The 23482-nt window shown below is 37.3% G+C and overlaps 1 pseudogene; it reads left to right on the top strand.

Annotated features, from left to right (window-relative positions):
* The first annotated feature begins 258 nt into the window (after positions 1 to 258).
* Positions 259 to 23482, top strand: LOC139722133 (uncharacterized; annotated as a pseudogene).

Genomic DNA, 23482 nt, shown 5'->3' with positions numbered 1-23482 from the left:
ACGTTTTTTCTTCCTCTGAATAGTGCCTGCGGGGTGAGACTAGTCATGATTGCACTACTAGTAGTCATGAGTCAACTTTCGACCAATGCAATACCGTATGCGCGCGCGCTTACCGTATGTACTGTCTATGGTATAATACTATAGCAGCGCAGCGCATAAACGCCAGCGCAGCGCATGCAGCGCATAATAGCGCCAGCGCAGATGTTGATATTCGCGGCAAAGTAAAGGCTAATGTACCTGTCTTTTAATGTGTCAACAATGTGTTTAGACACCATTCCTGCTCAGTTAAGGGTAAGTTTTATTAGCAGAATAGTGTCGTATTTCTTCTTTTTTGGGTATAGTTTTCGACTGATTTCATTTTGCACGGTGATTTTTTAAATAATTTTCCATAATGATAAGTAAATGCATTGTCATTGAGAGTAGTGCAGTAGAGATCCGCACAACACAATGGGCATGATGCCATGTCCATGACAATGGATGTATGACTATATCAAAGTCTAGACTCTATGTTACATGAACGTGACAAGCAGTCCGCCGTATGCCAGTGAAGTGGCTTTTAAACCTAGTCTACCTAACTTTTTCTAAAGTTAATGGGTAAATGCTTAATAATTAGTAAAACTGTAAAATTATTAAAGTTAGGCCCTGGGTGTCTGATTTGACATGTGACTTGTAGAAGACCTAGCCTAGGAGGGCAAGGCTATGTAGTATGTGTGTACAAAAATGACTGAGTTGGGAGCAAAGTCTGAGCCCCTTCTGAGCGGCAGAGTTTTTGGCTGGATGTGAATTCAACGCAATTCTGTGGGGTGATCTTAAAGTTTAAACTTAATAAGATTTCACATGAATGAAGTTTGGTATGTTTTGGTAGGTAAAATGTATCTTTTAATACTGGTCTTTAATAGTAGGATAAGTAACAAGTTACATAGCCTTAACTGTGCTTTATAATTAGGTACCATATGAATAACAAGATCAAAACTTTAATTCTAACGTTTAATAGGTGACTAACCAAGTTAGGTCTAGATCTAGAGTCTAGATCTATTTCTAAAGCTAAAAACACTCCATAGTGGTTATTGCACATCTTGTGTGGAGATTTGTAGGCCTATGACAAATTGACATGTCACTGCTTAATAAAAGGGACCCGAGTTTTTTACCATAGGAATATATACAGATTGCATATCTTGTGTGGAGATTTGTAGGCCTATGACAAATTGACATGTCACTGCTTAAAAGGGACCCGAGTTTTTTACCATAGGAATATATACAGATTGCATATCTTGTGTGGAGATTTGTAGGCCTATGACAAATTGACATGTCACTGCTTAAAAGGGACCCGAGATTTTTACCATTTTATACAGAGCTCCTTCTAGTGGTAATTCATTGTTTACTCAAATCTGTCGTTATAACAGTAACTTTCGGTGTGTTTGAGTTAATTTCCTGGTGTCTGGAGTGAGAATCCTCCAGTTTTCAAAAGATTGATAAACTTCTCCCTTAAAACCAAAACTAAGTTTGGGCTTTAAAGTTAAAGGGATGAAATGAAAGGAAAATAAGGGATTTTAGCTAGAGTAGAAATGATAGAAACAAAATCCATCCCTGAAATATTTTCAAATTTGAGTGAATGAAGCATCCCTCTTCATTTTACTTGAACCCTATCTTTCTTTTTCGGGGGGGGGGGGGGGGGAGGATTTTATTTATTCTTACATTAAAAAATTTGAATATTCTCAAAGCAAATTCTGGAACATTAAAATAGAAGTGATCGATGTGAATCAGTTTGCATGTTCATTTGTCAAGTTACAATTATTTGATTGCAAAAGCCCATTTCTGAAAGTTTCTCCCATTGTTTGTTTGCACAGGCAATATTGCCAGTTGACCCGGTAGCGCCGCCGGTACATGTCTGTTCCTTCAGTGCCAATGACAATGCTTCAAACTTTTCAGCCACATTTCGCCTGAAGTCAAGAACACCTGACAGCTGGCAGCAGTGGCTGGTTACTTTCCAAGAAAAGACAAAAGTAACATGGAGGGTAAAGACAACCATGCCAGCACATGGAAGATCTGTAATTTTCAAGGTAGGACCACCCACCAATCATACTAATTTTCAATTTCTTCCATTCTTTAATTGAACAGAGAGGAATGGAGCAACAGCAAGCCAACGTCAATCCAGTCTCCTTGATTTCAAATAATATGCAAAGCAAGATTTGAGAAAAAAAAGGTGTTAGATCATATTGATAAAAACTGCCAAAAGTATGCACCAAATTTCATTCTATAATTACAAATATCAACATGAAATAAGGCTCTCCCCCTAACATTTTATAAATTTATATTGATAACTAGTACATTGTATATTAATACGTATCCTCATTCTTTTGATGCTATGAATGAACACCTCTGAATAAGAACGGAATGAATGACACTTGATGACAAAAATAGAGTGCAGATCACATGAGAATGGGTGGCAGCATTTAAAGACCTACATGTAGCTAAAACTGAAGGACTTAATTATAGCAAACCAGAACTAAGAAGAAATTAAGTACCGGTACATGTCGTAAATTGAACTGTTTTGCAAAAAATGCACAGGATGTTTGTGGTTCTAAATATTACTAATGCATAGTATGTCAAATAGTTATTACAAATATAAATAGCTATTGTAAATCATTGTGTTTGTTATTGACAAAACCTAATGTAATTTTTACCATTGTAACAAACTTTCTATACCAGTACTTGTATTGTTGACAGTAAGTATGATTTTGTGCGACCCTGAATTATATTCCTGTGAAACATATGCAAAGTATGCTCTTTTTTATTCAGTCATTTTTAATTGAAATTGCATAAGATTCATTTCTTTTTTTTTTCTTATTTTGACTCTCAAGAAACAATACAGATGCCAACATGGACAGCAGAGGACAAAACGGTATACCAAGTTACATCCTAAAGACACTGACTGTACATCTACCATGACAGTGACCATCAGAAAGACAGAGTTTTCCAGGAAAAGACAGAGTAGGTAGGTAAAACTCTAGCATTGCATAGTCATCACATATGGTCAAGATAGTAGATACAATGTTCAATACATGACTCATTAATGTCATTCTGTTCTATCTAATGAGCCAGAGGCAGTCGGGTGTCTTGACTTTAAAGGATAAGTATAGGCCAGTTCCAAGTAAATTTTCAAACAAAGAGCAAGAACAGACAAGAACACTAAAAATTTGATGAAACTTGAATAAAAGATAAGGAAATAAAGGAAAAGTATATATATATATATATATATATATATATATATTGAAGTTGTTCACAAGGTACCCAAGGGCCCTAGGGGTAGGGTAGAATAGTCAAGTTTTAAAATGTGTGTAGATGACAATTACTTGGTAGTGAATATAGAAGAAAAAATGACATATGCTTTTCTATACATAAACTAGACATTGAGAAGAGTGTAAGAGTTATTGTATTTTGTTGTGTTTTATCAAGGAAGCTGCAGGGGTTAATCACAATAAGCTAAGGCTTGAAATTCCATAAAAATGCAATGAAAATGGAAATGAGTGTTGCTGCCGTGGCATCACAGTTGTTCACTGAATTTATACAAATGTTGACCCACAGATTTAAGATCCATATATGTTTGACGTATCACAAAATTCAAGAAAATTCTTAAGTGTCATTTTCATGTACAAAGTCAATGGAAAATTATGAGGCAAGGACATCAACTCAGTCATTTGCATATTCATAGGCACTGTTCAAGATTTTTTTTTTGTTGTGATAGAGACTTCAACAATTTATAACCTCTTTGTGTGTGTTTTCTTTTTTTTTGGGGGGGGGGGTTGGAAGGGTCTGATTTCCATCAAATGTTCACAGTTCTTTTCAATTAAAATAATTTCTTGCTCAAACTTGCAAGTTCTCTAAGTTTGCCTTCTGGGTTATGTGACCAATATTTTACTTATTTATCTAATTTAAGCACTACATTTAGTGAATGCATGAGCATGTGCAGATCCAGAATTTTGTAAAAGAGGGGCCAGATCACCTGAATCCAAAATTCACAACACTTGCCAACCCTTGCTAACCCTGGAAATAACTTATCAAGTGTTGACAAGTGAATAGACTATTTGACCATAGCCTATTGTATTCACTGCGCAAATTATTACTTTTTCTTTTTTTTTTGGTTCTGCATACAGGAGCTCAGACACCCACATGCCGGAGTGGCCAACTGAAGTGAGTATCACTTGGACTCACAATCATGCGTCAAGCATCCCTGCCTCACTCAAGTACAGGGATGTTGGAGAGGAGGCAGTGAAGAAGCTGCAAGAACTGTTTGAACAGGGGCATTCTCCTCAAACCGCCCTCACAATACTTCATAGTGATATGCAAGTCGATGACCCTGAGGGCTACATCACAAAGTCTGCGGATAGAGCTGTGTGCCCCGACCTCCAATTTTGTTATAGGTAAACAATTCTTATCATTGCCCTTATGATCACCAGTATCACAATCATCATCATGCATTGACCCTAAAAATGCCAGATTTGTATCAATGTTTCAACAACGGAGTACCAAATTCACATACACATGCAGTCATGCATGCAATTGTTGTAATGCCTATTGAATTGTGAGAACTGGATTTTATGCATGATTGATTCTATATCGTTTAGTGTGTCCCTGTGTCACTTATGTTTTCTCGTCAACTTGTCTTCTTATTAGTGGACAAAGATTCAAGGAAGTAAATTCTGCTTCCAAATAAATCTGGCAACCAATTAAAAAGCAATTTAATAGCACATAAAAGCCCCAGAGGAGTTTGGTATTCTTGAAGTTTTATCAATCTTTCGAAAATCAAAGCACTTTCACTCTAGATACCGGGAAATAAAATCAAACATTTCTAAAGTTAATGTTAATGAATTGTGAGAACTGGGTTTTATGCATGAGTGATTCTATTGTTTAGTGTGTCCCTATGTCACTTATGTTTTCTCGTCAACTTGTCTTCTTATCAGTGGACAAAGATTCAAATCAGAGGACTTGTAGGAAATGAAATGAATAATACGATTGAATGCAATATAATTTCATGTGAAATGAACCAATACAAAACATTAATATAGTAAAATGGCTTAAAATATTCATCCGGTTTGCCTGACATGACTCTAACTTTTACAAAGTTCCAGCATAGATTATTTACGATATGTATATCCACTGTTTTATGACTAGTTCTTTTTTTTTTCATTTTTCATTTCGCTTATTTTCCACAAATATATACAATGTATATAGCATGAACTTAATATTGCAATATAACAAATGGAAAAAAGCAGATGCAGTTGCATTGTACAAAAGAATTATTACAAACAATATTAACGATAATGCATATTAAGTATAACAAGTTTAAGATGTGGAAGGAGCCTATTTAAAAGGAATGCTTGTCAATTATAGGCCCCTGTAAAGAAATAAAATTGTGTACTAAATACTGCATAATTCGCATAATAACATGATGGGTAATTAAAGTAGCCAAGAACATAACAAAATGAAATAAATAAAGAAAACAAAAAGAAGCTAGCTCGGCATATAAACAGAAATAGGTAATAAATTATCATCTTTGTAATACTCAATTTCAAGATTCAGTTTTCAGTTTTCAAGTTTGCCTCAAAGGATACACAGAAAATTATCATAAATATGTTGAATTAATAGTGTCGGAATCACATGTCTGTACTACACTGTATTTTTTGAGTGAATAAAAATACCCTTGAAGTACAAAATACAATACGAAATACACACCTGCCAGGGTAGAAGAAACAAACAAGAGCAACTATATACCAATAAACCTTATGGCAATAACATTAAGCGGAGAAAAGAATCAATCAGTTCATGCTTGTTTTAAAAATTGAATGAACTGAATTAAATCAAATCACTTTTAGTGTAAAGGATTTTATGACACTTGTAGTGAAGTTGATAGGTCTTCAGAAACTCTCTGGCACACAAGTTATATTGGAATGCTTCATGATGATCTTCCCTTATTGGTTTTGTGTGAAATTTGGAATAATTAATGATATATGAGTTTGCACATTGAGATTATTTCTACACTGCAGACTGTACTACCATATCTTTAACAAAAATTATGGAGCAGGGGATGGACAAGGGATGATTGATGCCATTGAAGATAGAGTCATCACCCCATACAACACAGAGGTGGGAATGAAGTGTGCAGCCATGGCCAAAGAGGATGACCACATCATCATAGCCATTTGCACACCAATAATGAGGAGGGTGCATACGACAAGGCAGAGTGGAGAGATGGTGTTCATAGATTCCACAGGTACTGCAGGCCTACTGAAATCTGTATAATGATATGCTTACAAATTAGAAGTAAATGGAAAAGGCACAGTATAAAATACTTGGAAGATATATAACTTTTTAGGAGGCACTCATATTCATGACTCTAGACACCTTGTAACAGAAGATGATTTTGTTCAAAGTTTTTTATTTTAATATACTACATAAGTATAGTAGAAAGATACATCTTATGGTCGTGCTCTAATGTCACACTACTATCACATTGTGCAGCAAGCACCATTCGATTGTAATGGCATAGAAGTCTCTATTCATATGCATCCACTTTGATTATATATTATATAATTTTTTACGTGTTTTATGGATGTTGAAGATGTCAATGGGCCATCAAAGAGGACTTGGTAGGAATTGGAGAGTCTATATCATGTGATATGTAAACACAACACGGGTAGCGTCCGGGCTTCACTGCCAGCTAGTATATGTGATTCCATGTATATATATTTATAAATGTTCATCACTGTAAATTAGGCATTCACTGCAAATGCCACCTTTTTGGATATGGTTGATCAGCACATCACATACAAACAAATCTTTATGTTAGAATAGAATCTTAATTACCAGTCAAAAGTGTGTCTTATTATGTTTGTGAAAAATTGATACCTCTTGCGAGATCGGATGCTTTCAATTATTACAATCACCATTTAATGATATAGCCCCAGTATAGTTTTGGTGTTATTGAATAAGTTAATTTTTATCAATCATGTGAAAAGTGGAGCATTCTCACTTAAGACAACAGAAAATGAAATCACATTTAAAATTACTGTTAATGAAAAATATTAAGCCTTTAATGAGCAACCACTAGAGGGAGCTCTGAACACATTCCTTTGGTAAAATCTTGGGGGCAGGCATCCCGATATATTACATTTTTTTGGTAAGCAATCCCCAAAGTAGATTGTTTTAGAGAAACAATTCACAGGGCTTTTAGAGCTCATAAAGCTCTATAAACAAAACAGTTAAGCATAAATTTTATTATTTTTCATGGATTACCAAACCATACTTTGGAAACTACCTACAGGTGGTTTAATTATTACAAAACTCATTTTGCAGGTAATGTTGATCGACACGGTAGTCGAGTATTTCTACTCCTAACACACAACAGTGCCGGTGGTGTACCTCTGGGCGTTATGATTACATCATCTGAGCAGCAGAGTGTGATAGAGAAGGGTTTGCAGCTCCTCTCTGAGGTGATGCCGCCTGATTGCTTCAACGGCCGCGGAGCAGCTGGGCCAAACGTCTTCATGAGTGACGACAGCACAGCGGAGCGGACGGCACTTGGGAATGTCTACCCCTCCTCCACCCTGCTACTGTGCACATTTCATGTGCTCCAGGCTGCATGGCGCTGGCTGTGGGACAGTAAACATGGCATTCCTAAATCTGCCAGACAACCCCTCTTCCAGAACATCAAGCACATCATGTATGCATCAACCCCTGGAGAAGCTGCCACAGTATTCTCAAATGCTGCTGAAGACCCTCTCACATTAAGGTATGCCTGTTTGATACTGGCTCAATACTGTAAAAAAATAATAGAAAGATCAGAATAAACAGAGTAGTCTTAAAGAAGAGTAAGCGGGATTGGTAATTTTTACAATTTAAAAAAGGCGGAAATGCTCGGATGATATTTGAATGAAACCAGATAGGGTGCATAACATGCCATCAATCATGCATGAAATGATATGAATTGATTGGATTTAGAATTGTTTTGAGTAAACAGGTCAAATGTCACAGGTCTGTTTTCATATAATTTCAGCAAATTAATGTAGTGACAAAATGTGACCCTCTCAATTAGATTTCAAACAAATTCAGGTTTAATGTTTACTACGATGCAATAAAAACTAACTATAAAGACTGACGTCCATCATGTGTTAACTATAACCACGTCAGATTGATTAAATTCATGCATGAAGTGAAATTTGCAACCAGAGCTGTGCAAACGCAAACTGTTGCAAATCAAAGTACTTGAAATTGGCATGGCAGTGCCCATTTATCTTCAAAGGTCTTCTTACTCTTTATATTGTTTGCAGCTGTTACAATGCATGCATGTAATCATGATGAACGTTGACTAACTTGACGAAACTATTTATGTATTGTTATGTGGAAACATGCGATTTACCAGTCACAAATTCTCCACTTTTCAGATGATCCGACTTTAACATACTTATGTGAATTAGCGCCGCTTGCCTATTTCATTCTTATAGCTATAGCACATCTAGCTTGTGTGTTAAGCTGTACACTGCCTTCATTATTCTGTACTACGTTCAGCTAGTGCATGCATCTGTACTGGTATGCCAGTATGAACTGCGTAACATACACACATATGTATTAATTGTAACCACACCCTGTTAGATCTAATGTGAACATGGAGACAGCTACTGCCTGCTAGGTCTCCTGCTAAATCCAACAAAATCTGTAATAGCCTTTACCTCAATCAGTATGTGGGATACTGATTAATTGTGAACCCATTGCTACCAATCACGCAGTGTGAAACACACCACATACGCCTTGGAAATTAAGGAAAAGTGAATGAAATTCCAGTAATGGAACGTTGAGAAACATACAGACACATGCATCAGTGAATTTTTTGTAAGTTTTCTCCTTCAACTTCTAATTTCATTGTCTGTAGATTTCCCAAGTACCTTGACTACCTGAATGCCCTGTATGAGAGGCGAGCCCTGTGGGGACTGTCATTCAGATCATCATTTCTTGTCCGTGGAAACAACACCAATAATTATGTCGAAGCTGCGATGAGGGTGCTGAAAGACAACATTCTCCACAGAACAAAAGCCTTCAACATCCCTCAGCTTGTGCACTTCATCTTGTCTCGCCTTGAACCACACTACCAGAGACGGCTTATTGCTGTTGCAAACCAAAGACCCATGACCTCTCCTCGAATGAGGCCTACAAGCTGCAAAAAGGAAGATATCTCGAAGGTACATCTTAAAGCTATTTTGCCACCATAGCATATAGCAATAGCATTGATTCTTCACCTGCCCTTTGAGTGGTTCATTGATCCAAGTTTAATGATAAAATCTATTTTCAGTCAGCCGAACGAACATAATTGCTGATCCGGAAAACTTAATAAAAATTGAATGTATCTACTGTGTTATTATATAAATGTATCTACTGTATACATATATATAATAGATAGATATAGATATATAAACACAACAAAAACGTAAGTCCCCCTTTATTCAAAGTAGCACAACTTTTTGAAAAGGGGGTTTCCAGCAATGCAATTTGGCAGTAATGTTCCTGAAATAATGGGCTCGCTTGTGTGTAAAAATCCATTGAGTTATGCATGAGTGAGCACACATCAAAGGGGCAAATGTCACTTTTCAAAAGTCACAAGTGCTCTGTTTTAGGGAGAAGATTTAGCAAAAAATTGGCAAATTCAGTTTCAAATGCATGTTTCAAGTGCTATTTTTGTTATGTTTTAAATGATCAGACACTATCCCATGGATCTGGATATTTTTAACAGTCATTTAAAAAAAAAAATCATTTTTGAAGGAAATTTGCAATTTGCAGCGTTTTCACAAATATTGATCTGAGCCAGAAAAGGGGGTGGAACACAGTGATTTACACCTTTAATTTATGCCCGTTCAACCATAAAAACTGCTGGGATATGTGGATGGGGTCTAAAGATTGGCATTACATCAAAAACTCTCTTTGAATGTACACGAGAAACAAAATTCATGAAATTCTTTGTAGAAGAGCTTACAAAAAGACCCTTGTGACTTTTGAAAAGTGACATTTTTCCCTTTTATGAGTGTGCACTCAGACATGACATACTGCAGTAGTGGAACATATTGATTTTCATACACAAGGTAGCTAGATACATGTTGAAAAATGTTCCTGCCAAAGTTTGTTACTGGACACCCCTCCTTTAAAAAGTTATGCTCCCTTTTAAAAGGGGGAATTACTTTCTTTGTTTATATGTAAAGGGTGGCCCAATAAAAAAGGATCAGTGGATTTTCAGGACCTCGCCTTAACTTTCAGTTATTAATTTTTACCTCTGTAGAAAGAACCTCTGTTTTCATAGTAAAATAACACATAATCATCCTTTTCGGTTGAGAACATTTGATGTTATGACTGATTTGATTTGGACTGTCATTTTCAAGAACTGCCTAATTCAGAGGTTCGGGGCATGATTAATGAATCGATATTAATAATTGATTTTTAGGACAATGCTGATCATTGTGTGTATTTTTCATTTTGCGGATAGAACAACGTCTTGTCACTATAATAACACTAAATTCTCCAAATTTGGTTGGAGTGATTTCCTAAGAAATTTCATTTTTGGGGTTTGCACTCATTACTCATTATCATCCCTATTAATTGACCAATTCGGGTTCGTTGAGGGCAGCAGACAGCGCCACTGGGAGCAGCCATTACCTCATTTTGCGGTGTCCCAGCCGACCCCCCCCCCCCCCCCCCCCATCCTCTCCCCCGGTACCCCACGGGCAACATATTTATCGCGCACTTGTAACAAAGGTTCGCGCAATAAGCAAGCATTCGCGCACTCAGTACGAGATGCTTATTGGCTAAAGCAACCATGCATCAGTTTTTCATTCCGTGCGCGGAAGGCGGTGGGGGAGGCGTGGGGGAAAGGGGAGGGGGGGGGGTCGGCTGAGACACCGCGTAATGGAAATAATAATAATGATAGTGAGACTCGTATAAAGCGCACATTTCTACCTAAAAAAAGATACTCAAGGCGCTATAGAACAGAGTACAAAGTAATGGCGCTGCCCATGCCAAAAATACACATAGCGCGTCACAGAATCGGTCAATGGGAACTAAAAAATCGGTCAAATCTCGAAAGTGACAATTCAAAATTAACAACTCACAAAAATAAACTCCAAAACCAAATTTGATGATCTTTGTGTTTGGGATATGTTGTAAAGTTTTTGAAATACAGTCAACCTTGCACGCCGAAATTCAATCTGTTGGGAGTTTGGACTAGAGAATTATAGCTTCGACTTATAATCTTCAACATATATTAATGAGGAGTAAAAAGTTAAAAATAAAAGAATATGAAATGAAGAGGACTTGATAAGACCTTCGTGATTATTCGACTTGTGCGAGTTTGAATTAGGCACGGTTTACTGTATGATCGATATTCATTTGAAATGGGGCAGTTGCTCAAGTTGCATATTATGATACATGGATCAGGTGTACCCTGTTTAAGTCAGACTAGTTTTAATGCATGTAGTTATATTACATTCAAAACCAGTAAGCAAGGAGCCATGGTGTAACTTGATGCATTGTCCTGAATTCTATCAGTATTTATTTTCATGAAACTTGACTTTTTAGCTCCAAGGTTGTTGTGAGAGGTGTCAATCTTTTCATTATAAATGATTTCAGCTTGATTACTTGGTAACTCACTTCAGAGTACGTAGATAATGGACACAATCTAAAGTAGTTGCGTGATTGTACTTTCAAGTACCAATTCCATGTTACAATGATTGTATACATTTCTTAATCTCACTTCAGACTGGAGAAATGACATATGAAGTGAGAAGTAGTGATGGCTCCAGTACCTACCTTGTGGATATGAGTCTTGGTGTGTGCTCCTGCAATGCTGGCCTATCTGGAGATGCATGCAAACACCAAGCTGCCATTCACTTCCATCTCAAGGTTGCAAGCGATAACTTCCTACCCAGTACACCGGAGGAGCGAGCCACCATGCTGAACATAGCAACTGGAAGTGAGTATTTCTTTATGTTTAATTCATAGTACTCTTGAAATGTAACCGCTCTCCCCATACTCATTGAAGACGATTAGATTTAGCTACACGTTCTACGTGTATTTTCCATACAACAACCCAAGATACATCAGGAATAGTGATCATCAGGTTCAGTACATTTTGGGTTTTTTTTAGCTCACCTGAGTCAAGGCTCTAAAAAGCTATTGCCATCCATTTTTGCCTGTCATCGGTAATGTATTGTTTGTTGTTTGTCTTCCATCGTCAATATTCATCTTCTTTTCCAGAGTGTGTGGTCAGACGATAGCAAAACTTTTTCACACTGCTGTAACAAGTGAAGTCCATTCCCATCATTATTTTCCCATTTTCCATCATTACATCATTATTCTATTATTTGGTTCTACATATCGTGGACTCATTTAAAAAAAAAAGAACTATTTATTTTTTATACTTCACACTATAACTTTTACCAAAGGAAATCTGTAATTTTATAACTCTTGCATGTTGTAATAAGTTTTTTTTTTATATCCAAGTGATGTTTTAGTTGGTACTCAACATATAACATTCTTGAAGTAATGACAGCTGAGAGATACATGACAAAGAATAAGTTTTGTTCAGCTTTTTAATTATACATGCACATTTTTCTCTTGTGGTATGTTGTCTGTGTGGGTTTATAGTGGAAAGGAATGTTAAAAACTGACATAACCTTAAGGTTGCTAACGAGATGCTGAGTGGTAAGTGCATATACACAATCTGAAATTATTGAAATCTAGGCCTATGCTGTATCGACAAAAACACAAGAACAACATGAAACATGAAAAATGACAATGCCATGGCGAAGCATTTAGTGAAAAAAAAAGTAAAGCTCAATACCGCTGAGTGATTCCCATTTCTGGTTATATGCACATTAATCCTTGTTTCTTTGCAATATAACACTCTTCACGATATGATTTTGTTAACATAGCCTTAAAAAAGGACAAACAGAGAATAGTGTTGTTACATCTGCTTGCATAAATACACCTTTTTCCTATAAGTAAAGTATGGTTTACCAATATTTTGTTTATATCATTCTCTATAATTCCAGTTAATACCGTCTTCACATTAAGGAAACACAAATCTATAATCGAGAGAAAAGATGTTATATCCCTCAAAAGTGTTTGTGACACCTTGCAGTTCCACATAATGTGTTCAATCGTTTCATTCTCAATGCATCGAAATGAACATAAAGGGGAATACACTAACTTCATTTTAAACAACTTATAATTTTATGGTAGTATGTTATTAAGTATCTTAAACTGAAATTCTCTACTTCTTGCATCTATTGACACTTGCACTATGAGTTTACGTGCTTTATATATATCCTGCTCTGTCATATCAAAATTAGACTGCATTGTAAGAGCACTAACAGACGTTTCATATTCAAATTCTACTAATACATCATAAAAATGTCTGCTCTTTAATCGGGCACGCAGACGTAAGCATTCCGGAAGGACGACAATGTCTTTGAGGACTTGTTGAGATTCTGTGCTAACTGATAGAACCTGAATTTCTGTATTCTTTTTAACAGCTGACCAAATACCTTGTAACCTCTGATAATCATTACTATCAATACCAAATTCTACTTGTAAGATACGAAAATCTTTAAGATGTCCTTCAGGGGATATAATTTGGTAAAGCAGACATATACCCTTGTACAACATTCTTTTGTAAAAAATCATCTTTTTGTCAATCTTGATATCGGCATTGTTCCAAATTATCTGTGATCTGAAAGCTTGATTTTCCATTGGTATGGATATCGACAGCCATTTCTGCAAAAGAGAGGAGTAAAATCTGGGTATATTCGGAGAGAAATTGCTCATTTCATAATTGCAATTGAAAATACAAATTCCACCATATTCATCTAATTAATTTATCTAATTACTTGAAACCATACTTGTGGATTTTCAGGTTTCATCCTATTTATCCAGGTCAACTGTTGTGCATCGATAAAAGATTGTACATCTAACATCTTCAGACCGCCCTTGATCAATTCTTGTATCATCACACTACGTTTGATTCGATCTGGGCCATTCCACAAAAAGTCATAAAACATTCTTTCAATCTCCTTTACTATTTTCTTAGGAATGATAATGGAGGCAAAAAAGTGAATAAATTTTGAAATTCCGAAAGTTTTAAGAATAAGTATTTTTCCGAACAGTGTAAGTTTCCTAATTTTCCATAAATTCAACAATTTTCTCAATCCAGACATCAATTCGACCATTTTATCATTTTTAAATCGCTCTGCGTTATAACCAACATAAGTTCCCAAGATTTTAATCGTGTCAACAATACGAACTTCATATCTTAACACATTTTAAATCTCTTCTTTTTCGATCGATCTTGATTGCTTAACGATCAAAATCTCTGTCTTTTCTTGTTTACATTTCAAACTGGAGCATTTACAGAATTGATCAAGAATTTTGAATAAACTCTTGATAGATGAGGCATCGCAACGAGACGAACAGAAATCATCGGCATAAAGTGACAACTTGAACTCTTTGTCGTTAATTGTGATGCCGGCTAGATCCTGTGAAGAGCGCAAACGAATTACTAGTGTCTCTAATACAATGATAAACAGATAAGGGGACAAGGGATCACCTTGTCTGACACCACGTGTTATCTGGAAATAGCCAGTTGATGTTCCATTGTTAAGTACACATCCTTCGATATTTGAATATAAAGTTTTTGTCCATCTAATAAAAGACGGACCAAATCCCAAAGCTTCTAATGCATGGTACATAAACTCATGATCGATAGAATCGAATGCCTTGTGAAAGTCAATCGATACAATAAAACTATCTATTTCCCCAGTTCGCAAAAAATGAAACATATCATGCACATTACGTATGGCCTCGCAGATTTCCCTTCCTTTGCTGAATGCGGGCTGATCTGGGTGGATTATTTCATCTAACACTCGTTTAACTCTCATAGCCAGTGCCTTAGAACATATTTTTGCGTCTACATTTAGAAGTGAAATTGGACGGTAATTTTGTAAATCTCTTCTATCTTTTTTCGCTTTGAGTATCAGCGTAATAACTCTTTGCTTCTGACTAATCGACAGTTCCATATTCTCATAAGAGTAATTTAAAGAAGTTAAAAAAGGTTCTGAAATGATATCCCAAAACTGAAGTTAAAATTCCTTTGTGAGACCATCATCACCTGGAGACTTTCCAGAGGGCATTAAATACAAAGCTTTGTAACACTCTTCTCGAGTAAGTTTACCTTCACAGGACAACATACAACTGTAGATTGCTTAGATAAACAAATACCACGAGTGTTTAAAAACTCATGAGGATTTTTATCATTCGTTTGTACTGTCTGTTTTGAATATAAACATTCATAAAAAGATTTAATTTGTGAAAGTATCTCTGTCTCACTCTCTATACACTTATTACCAACCTTTAATCTTTTAATAATGGACCTATTCTTACGTTGCTTCTCCAATGATAAAAAAAATATTTATTACTCTTTTCTCCATATTCTATCCAATTTGCTTTAGACCGTATAATCAAACCTTCAGTAATCTTAGTATAATATTCTTCTAATAATTGTTTGGCCTGTTCATATTCTTCCATCTTTTTTCTGTCTATTTGCTTCCATCTGTTCTATGTCTTGTATTTTCTTTTCTAATCTATTACGTTTCTTTCTATCTAATTGAGCTTTCTCCTTGCTGTACTTTTGTGCAAATCGTCTTACCTTAAATTTCAAATATTCCCACAATGAATTGGGATTGAACATATTGGCTTCTATCCTCCACTCTTGAAAATTAACTTTCAGCTCGTGACAGAATGCACTGTCTGTACAAAGAGACGAATTGAACTTCCAGTAACCTTTCCCGGATCTTTGTTCTTTGATTTCTAATTGTAAAAAGATTGCAGAGTGATCCGTGGAGACGGATGGTACTATATCAACTTTAGACACCATATCCTGATGCTCAAATGGGATGAACCAATAATCAAGTCTGCTCTGGCTAGTGAAATCTCGTTTTCTCCAAGTGTACTGTTTAGCCTTTGGGTTGTAAAATCGCCATATATCACATAACTCAAACTGATTTTAAAAAGAAATCAATTTTTGTCTACTATTTCCTCCAACCGATCGGTAATGAACTTCTTTACCCATTTGATCGAGACTTGCATTCAACGACACATTAAAATCACCGCCAGTGATCAGAATTGAGCCATTTGTATATTCCATATTACTCAAGGTATTACTAATCTCAGCCCACAATTGTTTTTGTTCTTTAACAATATTTGGTGCATATATATTGACAAAGGTGAAAATTTTATCATACATTTTGATACACAGTACAATATATCTCCCTTGTGAATCGTAGATCATTTGTATCGACTAATAAATCCAACCCATCTGTAATGAAGGTTAATACTCCTCTGGCTAGTTTACTTCCATGACAAAAGTAAAGTGTACCTTTCATATGGCATTTCCAAAATAACTCCACTTCTTTGGTACTATGCGTCTCTTGTAGAAATACAACATCAAGATTTCTATCCTGTAAATATTTAAACACCTTCTTGCGTTTAAAGTATTCTCTGAGGCCGCATACATTAAGCGATAGAAACGATAGATTTATATTTGGGTTTTTTTCCATATTCATAGCAACGACATAATATCTAAGTTACAGAGAATATCCTTTCCTGTTTTAATATGACATACAAATTGAATTTCATTCGGTTTCATAACCACTCCTACTACGTATCTGCTGATATAGAACAATATGTACCTTTCTGTTGTAATAAGTATATATCGCTGATTCTGCATATTCTACATGTCTTGCCTTAGCTATGAACATAATTACAGATTCAAAAGATGTAGTTCATGAAAAAAATCAATTCTTTATTTTTTTATTTCTAAAATGTTTGCAAAGATTCTATTGTGATCATGTGATGCAATGCTTGAGACAACCACTAACAAATATACAAAACAAAAAGAAAACAGTAATCACAATAAACATCACTGAAATTTAACACCCGCATGACTTTAATTACAGTTTTCTGCACATGTGGACAAACAAAAAATTACTTGCAAATAACTGCATGTATACTCCTGTGAAAATATAATGAGACAAGCTTCAAATCATTTCCTGGCAGAACTTTCAAGATAACATTTCTGTGATACCTCATTTCTATCACATCATCACTGTGCGTTCTCCAGTAAATGCGATAAGGCAAATCTGCACACATGGGTATGTCTGCTAGTGAAATATAACAAGAACCATTTATTTGTATCTTTAAAGTCAATGCTACTGCCTTCCCAGCTGATTGGCTTGCACCACTCCAAGGCCAACAGGACAATCCAGATGATGGTACGGCCTCTGATGTGAACATTGGAGAAAGACAAGAGATAGACCCCTTCCTTGAGGAAACCACTGACCAGCCCACAGAATGCTGGGATGAACTGCTCGAAGAACCAATCTCAACACATGGTTATTTGTTTTTTTGTTGCTATCAATTAAATAGTAAATTGTCAAATATTTAAAGATAATAAGCTAATGTCCAAGGTAAGAATTAATGACAGAGCTTTAATAACAGGTAATGTGATGTAAAGGGAGAGATGTAAGAAATGAGGTGGGGAGTTATTGCGATTGCAATTTGTCCGTCCTTTGTCCGTCGTCTGTCGTGCGTCGTGCGTAAACTTTTACCATTTTCATCTTCTTCTCTAAAACCGATGAAAATTGCAAAGGCTTGTTCGATTTGTGTTACAGGTATTTATTATACCCCCGCCAAACGAAGTTTGAAGGGGGTATATAGGAATCAGCGGACGGTCGGGCGGTCGGGCGGTCGGGCGGTCGGGCGGTCGGTCGGGCGGTCGGTCGGGCGGTCGGTCCGTTGCAAATCTTGCGTCGCGAACTACTTCCTCAGTTTTCAACCGATTCCCATAAAACTTGGCACAGATGTGTGCCTTGGGTTGTAGATGTGCAAGACGTATTTTTTGACAGTACCCAAAAGTACGTTGCCATGGTAACGGCATATTATGGGCAAAAATGGGTACAAATCTTGCGTCGCGAACTCCTCCCACAGTTTTTGATCAATTTTTATGAAATTAGGTACAGATGTTCATCTGAATATGTTAATGTGCAAGACACATATTTCCGCAGTGGCAAAAAGTGTGTTGCCATGGTAACGGCATGTTATTGGTAAAATATAGGGCAAAATGCTTCATGGCAAAACTGCTTCATCAGTGTTCTTCCAATTCTCATGGAATTCATATTGAATGTTTGTCTAAGGATATAGGTCAGCATGACACATTTCTTGACAGTGACAAAAAGTATGTTGGCATGGTAACAGCTCACATATTATGAGCCAAAATGATGGAAAAATTTGTGTTGCAAACTACTTCCTCAGTTTTCAACCGATTCCCATAAAACTTGGCACAGATGTGTGCCTTGGGTTGTAGATGTGCAAGACATATTTTTTGACAGTACCCAAAAGTACGTTGCCATGGTAACGGCATATTATGGGCAAAAATGGGTACAAATCTTGTGTCGCGAACTCCTCCCACAGTTTTTGATCAATTTTTATGAAATTAGGTACAGGTGTTCATCTGAATATGTTAATGTGCAAGACACATATTTCCGCAGTGGCAAAAAGTGCGTTGCCATGGTAACGGCATGTTATTGGTAAAATATAGGGCAAAATGCTTCATGGCAAAACTGCTTCAACAGTGTTCTTCCAATTCTCATGGAATTCATATTGAATGTTTGTCTTAGGATATAGGTCAGCATGACACATTTCTTGACAGTGACAAAAAGTATGTTGCCATGGTAACAGCTCACATATTATGAGCCAAAATGATGGAAAATTTTGTGTTGCAAACTACTTCCTCAGTTTTTGCCCACTTTCCATGAAACTTGGTACAGATGTGTGCCTTTGGTTGTAGATGTGCAAGACGCATTTTTCGACAGTACCCGAAAGTACGTTGCCATGGTAACGGCATATTAATGGCAGAAGATCAAGGAAAGATCTTGCGGATTTAACTACACTGTACTTCCTCAGTTTTTTGACCAAAGCTTATGAAATGTTGTTTTGACCAAAGCTTATGAAATGTTGTTGGGCGGGGGTATAACCAGTCGCTGTAGCGACATTTCTAGTTAGTACTAGTATTATTTTGTATATTTTTATTACCTCCACCAAGGGAGGAGGTTATGTTTTCGTTACCGTTGGTTTGTTCGTTCGTTCGTTCGTTTGCCTGTGCGCAAAATAACTCAAAAAGTAGATAACGGATTGGGATGAAACTTGCAGGAAAGGTTGAGAATGACAGAAGTAACAAACGATTAACTTTTGGTAGTGATACGAGAATTTGGGGGGAATTTATGAAGGATTTGTGATATTTCTGCAGGTAGGGTCGATGAACTTGGAGTTCAGGCTGCGCGTATTTGAGGTTTGCATGCGCGCACTAAAGTAAGTGCTCTAGTTTCTGCTAGGGTGAGGCGCGCTGTGCAACTGAGGGTCTATGACATAACAATGGCTTCTATATTTGGAAATCAGGAGACTTTCAGCACACTTTTATAAACACTTTCAGCATGCTATAGTATAAGTACGTATGGGTGGAAGTCACTGATAATATGGAAGAACAAGATCAATGATGGAAATGAGCTGCATGCTTGGCGGAGGTCTGCGCTCTCAGAGTGCTTCTCTAGTTACTATTATTATTGTCATTTTATTATGATTATTTCATTATTGTTATAAATACAGTTCAGAGTTCATATCTAGATTTGCAATATGGGCTGAAGGGGAATATGTTTGTTATTGCTATGGGTATATTTCTGGGAAACTGATTGGGACTGAATGGAAACATCTCATTTAAGTATTCATTTATTCCTGTATTTCTTCTTGATTTATTTTATTTTTCTTGGAGGAAGAGGAAGTTATATGATACATTCAATTATTTATTCTATACACACTAACTACCTCTCGATAAATGACCCTAGACAATACTCTTACTCTCCCTCTCATGTAAGCAACATATTGGTCCACTTCCAGACAAATCACCTCTAACTAAAAATTATACCCCTATATTGATATTGCTGAAGACCATCTTTTGAAAAATCAATTAGGTGCATTTGTTCCTTTAGATCTTATCTTTACTTCTGAAATTTCCAGCTGGAAAATAATGATTATCTAGAAAACAATTGTACATAAAATCGCTAAACTGTTCATGTATAAATATTCTTTTATAAAGAACCAGTAATTTTTCTCTTTTCCATAGCTTGCAGATTATTTTTGCTTGTTCTCTCAAATTCATTTCATATCTTCATAAGGCACAAAATGGATGATGATAAACATGGGATTATTTTGGGGGGGTTTATTAAAAGGTGGTGATTGTGATCATGACATCAAGGATGGACATTTTCCAAAAAAAATGAAAATGAATTATTATGAAAGTAAGTGATGATATAAAACTAGTTATTTTTTGATTTCTTGTGTTTCTCCAAGAAATCCGATTATCATATTTTTATTTTTTTTTAACCCCCAGATGCTGACACGTCGCAAGAATGTGCAAATCTGGCCATGATGTTTGATACGCTAAAGAGCAAGCTGCAACATGACCCAGAAACCTTCAAAGAGCCAGTGAATGCAATGTTTCGTACATTCTAACAGATGACAGATAGCAACATCATATCAGCTATGTTCATGTTTGGAAAATATGGTGCAACTAACTTGGCTCCACGCAAGTTCATTGGTGCACCACTTAAGTCACATGGCCCAAGTATTGGTGTACAACCAACTGCAGTAGCTCGGCGAAAAGCTGCAATGGGGGGGAGGAGACATCTGACATCTGGCCGCCCTACTAAACGTGCAGCTGTGGCAGAGCATGGCTACTCAAGGACAAGGACGGAGCGTGTTCTTGGAGTTCATGCAACCAAGAGATCCCGAGTTGCTGCTCCTCACTCTTTGAGTCATGCTACAAGCAACGGCGTAGCCAGGATTTCATCTTAGGGGGGGCGGTTAGTCTGCGAGGGAGCGAAGCGACCGAGCCCGAGCGAGCGGAGCGAGCGAGGGGGGGAGGGTGCTGGAGGGGGGTGTCCCCCCTCCCACGGTGAGAACTTTTTGCATTTTGATGTTGTAAATGGTGCAATTTGATGCATGTTTTTGCGCGTTATATCGACGTGAAACAGTCCCACTTGTTTAAGGTAGCAGTTTATTTTGATGTAGATTATTATTGAACAATTTGCCTATAAAATGCTATAAGTAAAATACACTTCTTGTATTAACTCTTTTCACTGAATATCATGAACGCGACTGAACCCGAGAGAGCGGAGCGAGTGAAGGGGGAGGGGAGGTTGTGGGAGGGGGGTGGTATACGTTAAATACACTTCTTGTATCAATTCTTTTCACTGAATATCATGAACGCGACTGAACCCGAGAGAGCGGAGCGAGTGAAGGGGGAGGGGAGGGTGTGGGAGGGGGGTGTCCCCCTCCCACGGTGAGAACTTTTTGCATTTTGATGTTGCAAATGGTGCAATTTGATGCATGTTTTTGCGTGTTTTATCGACGTGAAACAGTCCCACTTGTTTAAGGTAGCAGTATATTTTAGTGTAGATTATTATTGAACAATTTGCCTATAAAATGGTATACGTTAAATACACTTCTTGTATCAATTCTTTTCACTGAATATCATGAACGCGACTGAACCCGAGAGAGCGGAGCGAGTGAAGGGGGAGGGGAGGATGTGGGAGGGGGGTGTCCCCCTCCCACGGTGAGAACTTTTTGCATTTTGATGTTGCAAATGGTGCAATTTGATGCATGTTTTTGCGTGTTTTAACGAGTTGAAACAGTCCCACTTGTTTAAGGTTGCAGTATATTTTGATGTAGATTATCATTGAGCAATTTGCCTATGATATGGTATAATTCAAATACACTTCTTGTATTACTTCTTTTCACTGAATATCATGAACGCGACTGAACCCGAGCGAGCGGAGCGAGCGAGGGGGAGGGGAGGGTGTGGGAGGGGGTGTCCCCCTCCCACGGTAAGAACTTTTTGCATTTTGATGTTGCAAATGGTGCAATTAGATGCATGTTTTTGCGCGTTTTATCGACGTGAAACAGTCCCACTTGTTTAAGGTAGCAGTAATTTTTAGTGTAGATTATTATCGAACAATTTGCCTATAAAATGGTATACGTTAAATACACTTCTTGTATTAATTCTTTTCACTGAATATCATGAACGCGACTGAACCCGAGAGAGCGGAGCGAGTGAAGGGGGAGGGGAGGGTGTGGGAGGGGGGTGTCCCCCTCCCACGGTGAGAACTTTTTGCATTTTGATGTTGCAAATGGTGCAATTTGATGCATGTTTTTGCGTGTTTTAACGTGATGAAACAGTCCCACTTGTTTAAAGTTGCAGTATAATTTAGTGTATATTATTATTGAACAATTTGCCTATAGAATGGTATCATTTGAATAATCTTCTTGTATTAATTCTTACACTGAACATCATGAACACCGTCTGTTCAGCAGTCAAACAGAAAAAGCATGCACACGAGGGTGTAGATAGGGGCATATCCCCTCCCACACGAAGGTGATTTTGCGTTTTCAGACCTGAAATTTAGCGATCTGTTGCAAATTTTTGGTGCAATACTTTTTCATCGAAGTGATAAAATCACGGAATTTAGCTCTTATTCCGAATGTGCACCATCTGTGTGTATGCATAAAGTCTAGTGATGTATATAGAGGAAGGGGGATTCCTCCTCCCGCTCGCGGAGCTTTTGCGTTTTTAGAATTGAAATAAAGCGATCTGGGTATAGCCACAGTCTATACTTCTATGCATGGTGGAAGGGGGGGGGGAGGGGCGGGGGAGCAGGGAGAAGGCGTGGGCGAGTGTTATCCCCACCCTTCCCTTCCGATCGAGCTTTTGCCTTTTTAAGGTTGAAATTGAGATATCTCATCTACGCATTTTTGATGGAATCAACATTTGGGAAATCACACACACACACACACGCACAAACTGATGGGGGGGGGCTGAGGGAGGAAAGGGTCGATTAAAAGGGGAAATTCCCCTTATACATGAGGGAACCTTGAGTTTTCGGAATATAAGTGATAAGTCTTGTGCACTCAGAATTATTCATAATTTTTTGTAAATTTAAGAAGTGTACTAGGCTAGGGAAAAGGCACAGAGGGGGAGGGTTTGGGAGGGGGTATCCCCCTCCCAAGCACGAGAGATTTTGCATATTTTGAATTGAAATTCAACGATCTGGTGCACACTTTGAGTGAAATATTCAAAAAATATCTTATTTGATGAAAGGTTGCAAAGGAGACCCGCTTCATGTGCATGCATATACAGTATACACGCATTTTTTTTTCCGCCTCCCAAATCCCCGGTCCAAATCTTAGGGGGGGCGATCGCCCCCATCGCCCCCCCCCCCTGGCTACGCCAGTGGCTACAAGCATGAATGTGGCTTTAGGAAAAACTCATAGTGCACAATAA

Source organism: Diadema antillarum, unplaced genomic scaffold, assembly GCF_040938485.1.
Source record: "Diadema antillarum isolate AM-2024a unplaced genomic scaffold, OU_Dant_1.0 scf00000014, whole genome shotgun sequence".
In the NCBI taxonomy this organism is placed as follows: Eukaryota; Metazoa; Echinodermata; class Echinoidea; order Diadematoida; family Diadematidae; genus Diadema; species Diadema antillarum.
Note: the sequence above shows the minus strand (reverse complement) of the source record. Positions and strands in the feature narration are given on the sequence as shown.